Source organism: Euprymna scolopes, chromosome 6, assembly GCF_053919585.1.
Source record: "Euprymna scolopes isolate OS-2025 chromosome 6, ASM5391958v1, whole genome shotgun sequence".
Taxonomy (NCBI): domain Eukaryota; kingdom Metazoa; phylum Mollusca; class Cephalopoda; order Sepiida; family Sepiolidae; genus Euprymna; species Euprymna scolopes.
This window is the reverse complement of record NC_136487.1, coordinates 22,516,785-22,525,212: the sequence shown is the minus strand read 5'-3', so window position 1 is coordinate 22,525,212 and position 8,428 is coordinate 22,516,785. Positions and strand designations below refer to the sequence as shown.

The following is an 8,428-nucleotide window of genomic DNA, read 5'->3' as shown; positions in this document are numbered from 1 at the left end:
CATCAAAGGTTATTAATTAACTAATTAATTAACCAACACAATTAACAATCTTATTCTAATATTTAAACAACTTTATTGGGTCGTTTATGTTAGTATAAATCGTGTAGAATATCTGCATAAATATAATTACACGTGATAGTTAACAAAAGATGATCATCGCATAAGAAAACCAAAAAAACTTATAGGAAATTAATTAAAATGAATGTTTAAAAGAATATGCAAATTAGATCTTTTACTAGTGAATGCAATGCCATGATCCATATATAACAAATTTGTATTTTATTTCTTAATAAATAGAAAAAAGGGTTTTTAATATGAATATTAATACACAAAAAAAAAAAAAACATATATATACTAGCGGGGGGGGGGGCAGGCTTTGCCCGGTCGTAAAATACAGTTAAATATGATATTTTAATTTGCCCAGATTTCATATATATTATTCTAGAGTCGTGATTTCAAAAGTAATAAAAAAGTATTTGGGTGCCATCAAACCAAAAACAAAACTGTAGCATTCAAAGCTGGTGACGTTACCACTGTACCAACGTAACATGCATATGAACGAATTAAAAATAAATTAAGATGAATATATAAAATGTATAACGATTTTTTCAATTTTGACCCCTTTTTAATCCCTTAAATCTATTTTAATGGGCTAAAGATTCATAAAAGAATGGCCCATAAAAAAGTCCAATCATTTTAGACCATTAGCATTGCTCTTCAACTTTTAGTTTTAGAAGAGATTGAGTTGAAAAATATGGAGACGGACAGACAGACATAGTGAGTTTTATAAATTAGATGTAAATTAAAAAGGAAATAAAAGAGAGGAGTGTTAGTAAATGAATATGTCTATGAGTATGGTTGAGGAAAAAAGGATAGAAATACCACATGATGTTAAATAAATGCCCCATTAGTGGGAAAAAAAAGAAGACCTCATATGTGAAGGATAGAATGACAAACAGTAAAGGAAAGGAAAAGAGGTATAGATCAGATTATTTAAACTTTATTAACAGAGGAAATGTACTAACCTGCAAAATTTTAAATGTAATGTGAACAAACATCTCGCTTCTCAACACTTAGTCGAATGACAGTGTAGATTTCTGAGGATTTTAGCCGTTCTTCAATTACATTCATTGAATGATTGTTCTGTTAAAGAATGAAAAGACATAGTAGTATTTATTTGCTTCCCCACTGAGCAAATTAGGCACAAGGCCGTTTTTTAATGTGGAGAGATTGGGGAAAGGGGAACAGCTCCCCGGAGAGTAGGGGAGCTGGATAGTGACAATTGGTATGAAGGGTTTCCCCTACATTGACCAATAACTGATTGCTACAAGAGCAATGGTCTTATATATGGTCTTTGATTGCAGCATCTGCCGAAACGGTATTTATTTGCGCCCCCACTGAGCAAATTAGGCACAAGGCCGTTTTTTAATGTGAAGAGTGAAGGGGAAATGGGGACCAACTCCCCGGGTAGTGGGGGAGCTGGATAGTGACAATTGGTATGAAGGGTTGCCCCTACATTGACCAAGGTCTTATATGTGGGTGTTTTATTTATTTGCTTCCCCACTGAGCAAATTAGGCACAAGGTCGTTTTTTAATGTGGAGAGAGAGAGAGGGACGGGAGAGGGGAAAAGGAGACCAGCTCCCGATGGATGGAAACAGATACTACACTTTGATCTTGGCCTGAAGGCCAGAAAAGATCCCTGTAAGAATGAAAAGAAGTGGCTTTTGCAACATTTCTTACTGCTGGTGGCGATGCAGAGTAATGTTTATATATCATGGCAGATGGACGGGAGGATAACATCTTGCTGCTCAACTTCCTTCAATCCCCTGCTAGAGATATTCGGTTCTTTTACATGTTGACTTGCATTGGCCGGCTTTAAGAAATTGACTTTGAAGCTATCTTATCTCTGATCCGATCTTTATTTTGCTTTCTCTCAAATCCATCTTTATCATTTCCTTCCATGTACTTTTTGTTGTTTGGTTGTTTGGCTGATCAACACTTTTCAGTTCATTTAATACCGAATTCAGTCATTTTGGAAAAAGGTTTTATGTTTCAAGTTCTTTATATTTTCAAATATTTATTCATGGTATTTAGTTTGTCTTTGTAGTCTTGTTGTTTTGGATTTTGCAGAACATGACTAAGTTTTGCAAAGGAAAAACTAAACAATAACATTGTTGGTGCATTTTAGGTCAGGAAGCTGGTATCTTCAAGCAACCAGTTACAGGTTTCGCACTATCGGCCAAGCTCTAGCCTCTGTCTCATCACCACAATGAATGTGCTGATGAATTCGCAGCACTTCTGCCCTCTTAATGTATATACTCCCAACTAACCTAACAAACAACAAAATCCCACCCCTTCATTGTTGAGGTTTCTGGATGTAGGAAAGCTTTCTACTCTAATAGTTTCTTCTGATTGACTGCTTTCATGACTGTACTAACCTGCAGAAGTTTCAGTGTAATGTGACCAGACATTTTGCTGCTCAACTTCCTTCAGTCCCCTGCTAGAGATATCCCAAGTAGTAGCTCCTTATGCTCCACATGTCAATATGCCTTGTTTAAGGTAAAAAGGAGTAAAAAAGAAGACCATGGTACACATGCAGCGTTGGGGCAGCGATTGTCAAAGGAGATGCTCATGAATTTATACGATAAAGTCCATGAAACATGAAATGTTATTTTATCTGTAGCAGGAGAGGATTTGGGGGTTCATCCCTTTTTCAATGAATATAATTAATTCTTTTGAATTGAAATCCATGTTTAATTTCAGAAGAGTTTCCAATGGGTAGCTATAAGTTCTAGAGATGAAAAAGAGTTTTAGGTGGGTAGCTGATCTGTATAAGTCCTAGAGATGAAATAGAGTTTTTGGTGAGTAGCTGATCTGTATAAGTCTTTAAAAGTTTGCAGACAAAGAGCAAAGATCTTTCTTGCATGGACACAAAAATGATGTGGGAATTCTAAAAGATCCAATATTTTTATGGAGCAATTCTGATTTCTGATTGGTTGCTAGCAGAACATGGCTCCATTTGATTTGTCAGTTCCTATTGCCAATATCTATAAGTAGAACCTACCAATTTTCTTTAATAATACCCTCTAATTATATCCCAAATATTACAAATCCAATTATTCAAATTCCTTAAACAAAGCTTCTTTCGTAGAACTGCCCGCCTGTAGAACTTTGTACCACAGGCCTGGTTTCCAGTTGACTACAACATAATCGTCTTCAAGTCCAATGTAATCAAGTTCTTGTTGAGCCCCCCTCCTAAATAATCAAATTCTATCCAATTTCCACCACTACCGATGACTTTGCTGTTGTTTCACTGCCCAGTGTGTAAACTCATTAACCCTTATTCTTGAGTGGCCTTCAGGCCTTGATAAATGATGACTCTTGTAAAAAAAAAAAAAAAAAACCCCTGAAAATGTCTAAAATCCATTTTATTAGTAGCAGGGGAAAATTTGGGAGTTCATTCCTTTTCCAATGAATATACTTAATCCAATTGAATTTGAATTTGGTTTACCAATTCCATAGTTTGTGCTGGTATCCATTAGTTTAACTGCAGCCCTTCATTAAAAAGAAAAAGAAAAAAAATGAACACCACCATAAAAGACAAAAAACCAATTTTATTGTTATCATATTTTTTTTTTTTTTTCATATTTTAATTAAGAAATTTCTCATTTTTTTCTTTTGATTTTTTTTTCTTTTTCAAATGAAACTTTTGCTTGGTTTTTGTATACATTGTATTACTTTAAAAGTGCCAATGGGACATTACAAGACAAATTGACCATTGTTTTTTTTTTTCTTTTGTTTTTGTTGTTGTTGTTGCTGGTTGACAGTTGGTAATATATCTGCAAAAAAAAAAAATTTTTTTTTTTTCTTGAGGGGGAATCTTTAACAAGTTGGGAGATGAGAACAGTTCTAGAGCATTTGTATATGTATAACAAACTGGAAACCAGATAACTAAACAGTGTAAGAAGGCATAGACATGTATGTAGGTAATTATCTATATATCTTTTTTAAACATGTCGTGCAGAGAGGACGAGTTTGAATATGAATCACAAAAAATCTCATTCTAGAAAAAGAAAAAAAAAATTGTAAAGTTGTCACAAAAAAATGTGGCATTTCGTCGCTCATTTTTAAAAAATAATTTGGTATCTGACTTGCTTTCAATGAAAATAAGCCTTTAAGTTGAATTCTAGATTCGAAATATTTTAATTCAGTTTAATTTCGCAATTTAAACACACTGGATTCATCGCATTTTATATTCAAACTCTTTCCATGCTTACATGTATATGTTTATGTTTCTATATGTATGCGTGTAGATTGCCAACACCTATGTATATTCATACATAGAAAAATATATGTACACTAACAAAAAAAGGTGTGGATGTAAAAAATGCATACATCAAATGATGTATATACTTGAGCAATGTAGATGTAACAATTTATATGTACATGTTATTATAATGGAGATTCGGTGTCAGTTTGTATTTATTGAAAGTAAGCATTTAAGAAATGTTCATAAATAATCAAGAAATGCCTAGTTTAATGGATCTATAAAAAAAAAATGTAAAGTACATGATTTCAAAGAAAAGACAAACAGTTTAATAAGTATTAAAACATTACTTGACAAAAAAAAATGTAAATAATCGACTCAGTTACCATGTATTTGTTTACTGTTAGAATAAATAAAATTACTTCAATTTTTGAATTTGAAAATCAAACGCGCCTGACGAAGGTTGATTTCCCAAAATATTACAATATGGATTCTCCATCTAACCAGGCTGACGCAAATAAGAACAAAATACATGTAAAACATTTAATATATATATATTGCATTAATAAAGGTGAATGTGCATAGCTTATCCCACTAGTATATTTTAATTTGCTTCAGTTTGTATCCATCCGTTACACCTCTTCATTGTATTGACTTCTATAAATTCAAATTTCATGTGTATATACACACTAAACAATGCTTTAAGCAAACTACAATAACCTCTTATAATTACTTTAATTTTTTAGTTGGTTTATATTTTGAGTTAAAAAAATCTGTGTTCCTTCTCATATTTCAATATGTTTGAATATTGCCTACTTGAAATCAAAGTGTGTTTCTGCTTTCACGTTGTGTATTAATATCGTTGTTACAAAAGACCTACCTTATCTACATGATATTCTTCTATCCAACATATAAAATTATTTTGTGAGATTTTTTAAAACTTGGTCCTAAATAGCATTTAATCTAACATACCAAATTTTGATTCTTACTAGCCAATTTTCATTCGTTATTGTTGTATGATGTTATTGGTACTGGTAATATGAAAATATATATATATTTTTTTCAATTACAACCATAAAATCAACATCATAAAGGGGAATAACTCATATGTTAGTAATTGAAGAATGTAAAAAGAGTTGTTTCCCTTACAACTAAAACTGTATTTTTTTTTTGTAAGTTAAAATGTGTCAACCAATAAAATTTTAAAACGTCACTGCATTGCAAGCAATGTCAAGTAGGCACAGCTATCTAAGTTAAAGAAAAAGAAAAAAAAAAATGGTAAACTCATAGATATTGCGAAATTTTTATATAAAATTTTGTTTTGTTTTTACTCTTCTCTGGATTTGAACCTAAGACCTAGACACTAAAAATGTGACTCTAATATCTATACATCTATAAAAGTGAGAATGTGTGTATGAGGATACTTCTTAATCTATATAACGGATTTTTGATTTACAGACTTGCAATTTAGTATATAGGATATTCAGACATGTGGAAAAATTTTAAATCCATTTTCATCCAGAAAACTAAGGCTACTAAGCGGTTAAAAATTAAAAAATTGGTATGTGGAGGGGGGGGGTAAGATGTTTGTCTGTTTGCTAACTGTTCTATGAATGTGCATGCACGGATGGTTCACATGACAGATTCATTATGTTAAAAATAAGTACACTTTTTCAAGATCGTTTCAAGTCGGCCTAGTAGATATCGTACTCGATTTACTGTCTTTAGGTTTTGGTTTCAATCTCAGCCTGAGTATTTTTTCTTTTTTTACAAGAAGTGAACTGTTTAGAAAAAACATAATATTCGCATGCACATGTCTCAGTTTCTGTATGAATTAAAATATAATATTTATGCGTATTTTATGACTGGGCAACGCCGAGTGGTCTGCTAATATTCTATATATTAATACATGTGTATTTCATCCATTGAACTTTCGTTAGTTTCTGAAGCAATAACAGTGTTTAGTGGCAGCTAACAGCAGATATAAATTCAGACGGAAATATGAAAGGGAGGAAGAGGGAAAAGGTTGGAAGAGTGAGCTTCAATTCATGGTCCCTCCTGTAAAACAGCCACTACAAATACTCGTCTAGCTGCAACAGCTATCAATCAACAATTTCCGTCACTCTCTATCTGCACCTAAAACTAAACAAAAATTCCATGAACAAAGTTTCTTTCCTAGAACTGTTCGTCCATGGAACAAAATAACATGAGTCTGCTTCCCAGCTAACTATAGCATGATCGTTTTCAAGTTCAATGTAAATAAGTTCTTGTTGAACCATTCCTCTTACAAAGTCTTTACTCAAGTTCTATCATTACTGATCATCACGGTGTTGTCCTACCGTCTACCTAACACTCATTACCCCTTATCCTAGAGTGACCTCCGGGCTTTGACAAGCCGTGACCTTTAAGTAAAAAAAGAAAAAAAAAAGAAAAAGTGTAATTCACACAAAGGATAACATCAAATATTTGTGTCTTCAAAATAATGTATGTAATGTATTTTCATTTATTTACTGATTGAATTTAGGTATTATTGAATTTTATCTCTAAGTATGAGAAATTGCATGTTATATCAGTTGAGAAAGAGAGAGAAAGTATCTGTTTTACCAATTAAATAAGGGTTACATTAGATTTTGAAATTAAAACTGATTTTCTTCAATTAACTTTGAAATACCTCTAGAACCTGATAGATTATTTTGGTATCAACATCACTGAGTTTATCTGTTATATCTTATATCTTCAATATATGAAATAGACTTTCCTCAGATACCACTTGTAAAATTGAAAAAAGAAATATAGGTGCTTATTTAGAATTAAACTCATATATGTCATATTCCAAAAATCATATAAATTTATTAAGGTGTTTTTTTAATATAGAAAATCATTTTTCTACGACTTTTAGCAATTTTAATAGGAAATTGTAGCCATTATAAGGTTGATTTTGATCTCGATAGTTCAAATTGAGTTGTTTCCCTCTTATTTATTAAACATGACCAAAACATAGCATCTCGCTGTGTGGTAAAATTTGATTTTCTTGGTTATAAAAAACTACTTCATCAATTTATGTGCTTTTTGGAATATGACATCTTTGTTCAGTGACAGGTATGTACATTATAAATATGTTTTTACAGATTTTTTTAAAAATAAGTTTAATTCTAAATCAGCACCAAAAAATATTAGATGATGCATGATAACAGATCCTAATATATGATATGGATATAAAAGACAATAACTTTCAAATGAGTTTTCAGTCATTTTGTGATTGGCAAGAATTGTTTTTAGTATCTTCATGCATTGGAATGAGTACTTCTCAGAATGCTTATGTATACAAATTTGCTGAAAGTGTTATAGATGATGTGCCGTAAACTAAACGAAAATTCCATGAGGCAAGTTTCTTTCCTAGAATATCCTTTTATGGAACACAATAGTGTGGGACTGTTTCCCAGTTGACTATAACATGGCCATTTTCGAGTCTAACGTGAATAAGTTCCTGTTGAGCCATCCTCTTGTATAGTCTAGCCATACCCAAGTTCCACGATTCTTTGCTAAGTAGTGATCCCCCAAGTAAAAGAAAAAAAAAAGAAAAAAGTTTTGATAAGTTATAACATGTAGATATTAAATTAAACAATTAAATTAGCTTATATGATGAGAATTTTAATTTTTAAGTCTTTATTATGTAAAGAGTTCCTCAGAAATAAGAATAGATGTTTTTTTTTATTTATTTATATTTTTACAAGAAATACCATAGATATGAAAAATAAAAGGAGAGGGAAACAAGAAAAAGGAAAGATGGAAGACGAAATTGATCAATCCATCTTATTCTATCTACCTATCATTCTTAATCGCAAATGTGAGAGCCGAAATACAGATTATTTATTGTAAAACTGTATGTTACATATTTTAGAGGATTTTAATAAAGTGGTCATTAAAAATTCATTCAAATCATCTGCGATTCATGATTTGAAAACTAATTCAAATCGAATTCACCGGCCAATCCCACCGGTCAATCAGCTGAAACGTTCCTTTTAAAAAAGGAACGTTAATAATAACTAAATATTGTCTATAATAATATAATTGTTGATAACAGATGTTCTATGATTTCCTGTCTTAAGAGTTTATTCATATTTGGTGGCAATGGTGTGTGTTGCAGTTTATTTGCAGAA

At 31.6% G+C, this 8,428-nt stretch overlaps 1 long non-coding RNA gene across 1 annotated transcript in view; it reads right to left on the bottom strand.

Annotated features, from left to right (window-relative positions):
- Positions 1 to 3,595: 3,595 nt before the first annotated feature.
- Positions 3,596 to 8,428, bottom strand: part of LOC145277564 (uncharacterized) — a 5,384-nt gene continuing 551 nt past the window's right edge. The window contains exons 1-2 of the long non-coding RNA XR_013868157.1: positions 8,095 to 8,428; positions 3,596 to 3,840 (exon numbers count right to left, since the gene is read on the bottom strand). The exon at positions 8,095 to 8,428 is cut by the window's right edge and continues 551 nt beyond it. This is a non-coding gene — a long non-coding RNA (uncharacterized LOC145277564). The remainder of the gene's footprint in view (positions 3,841 to 8,094) is intronic.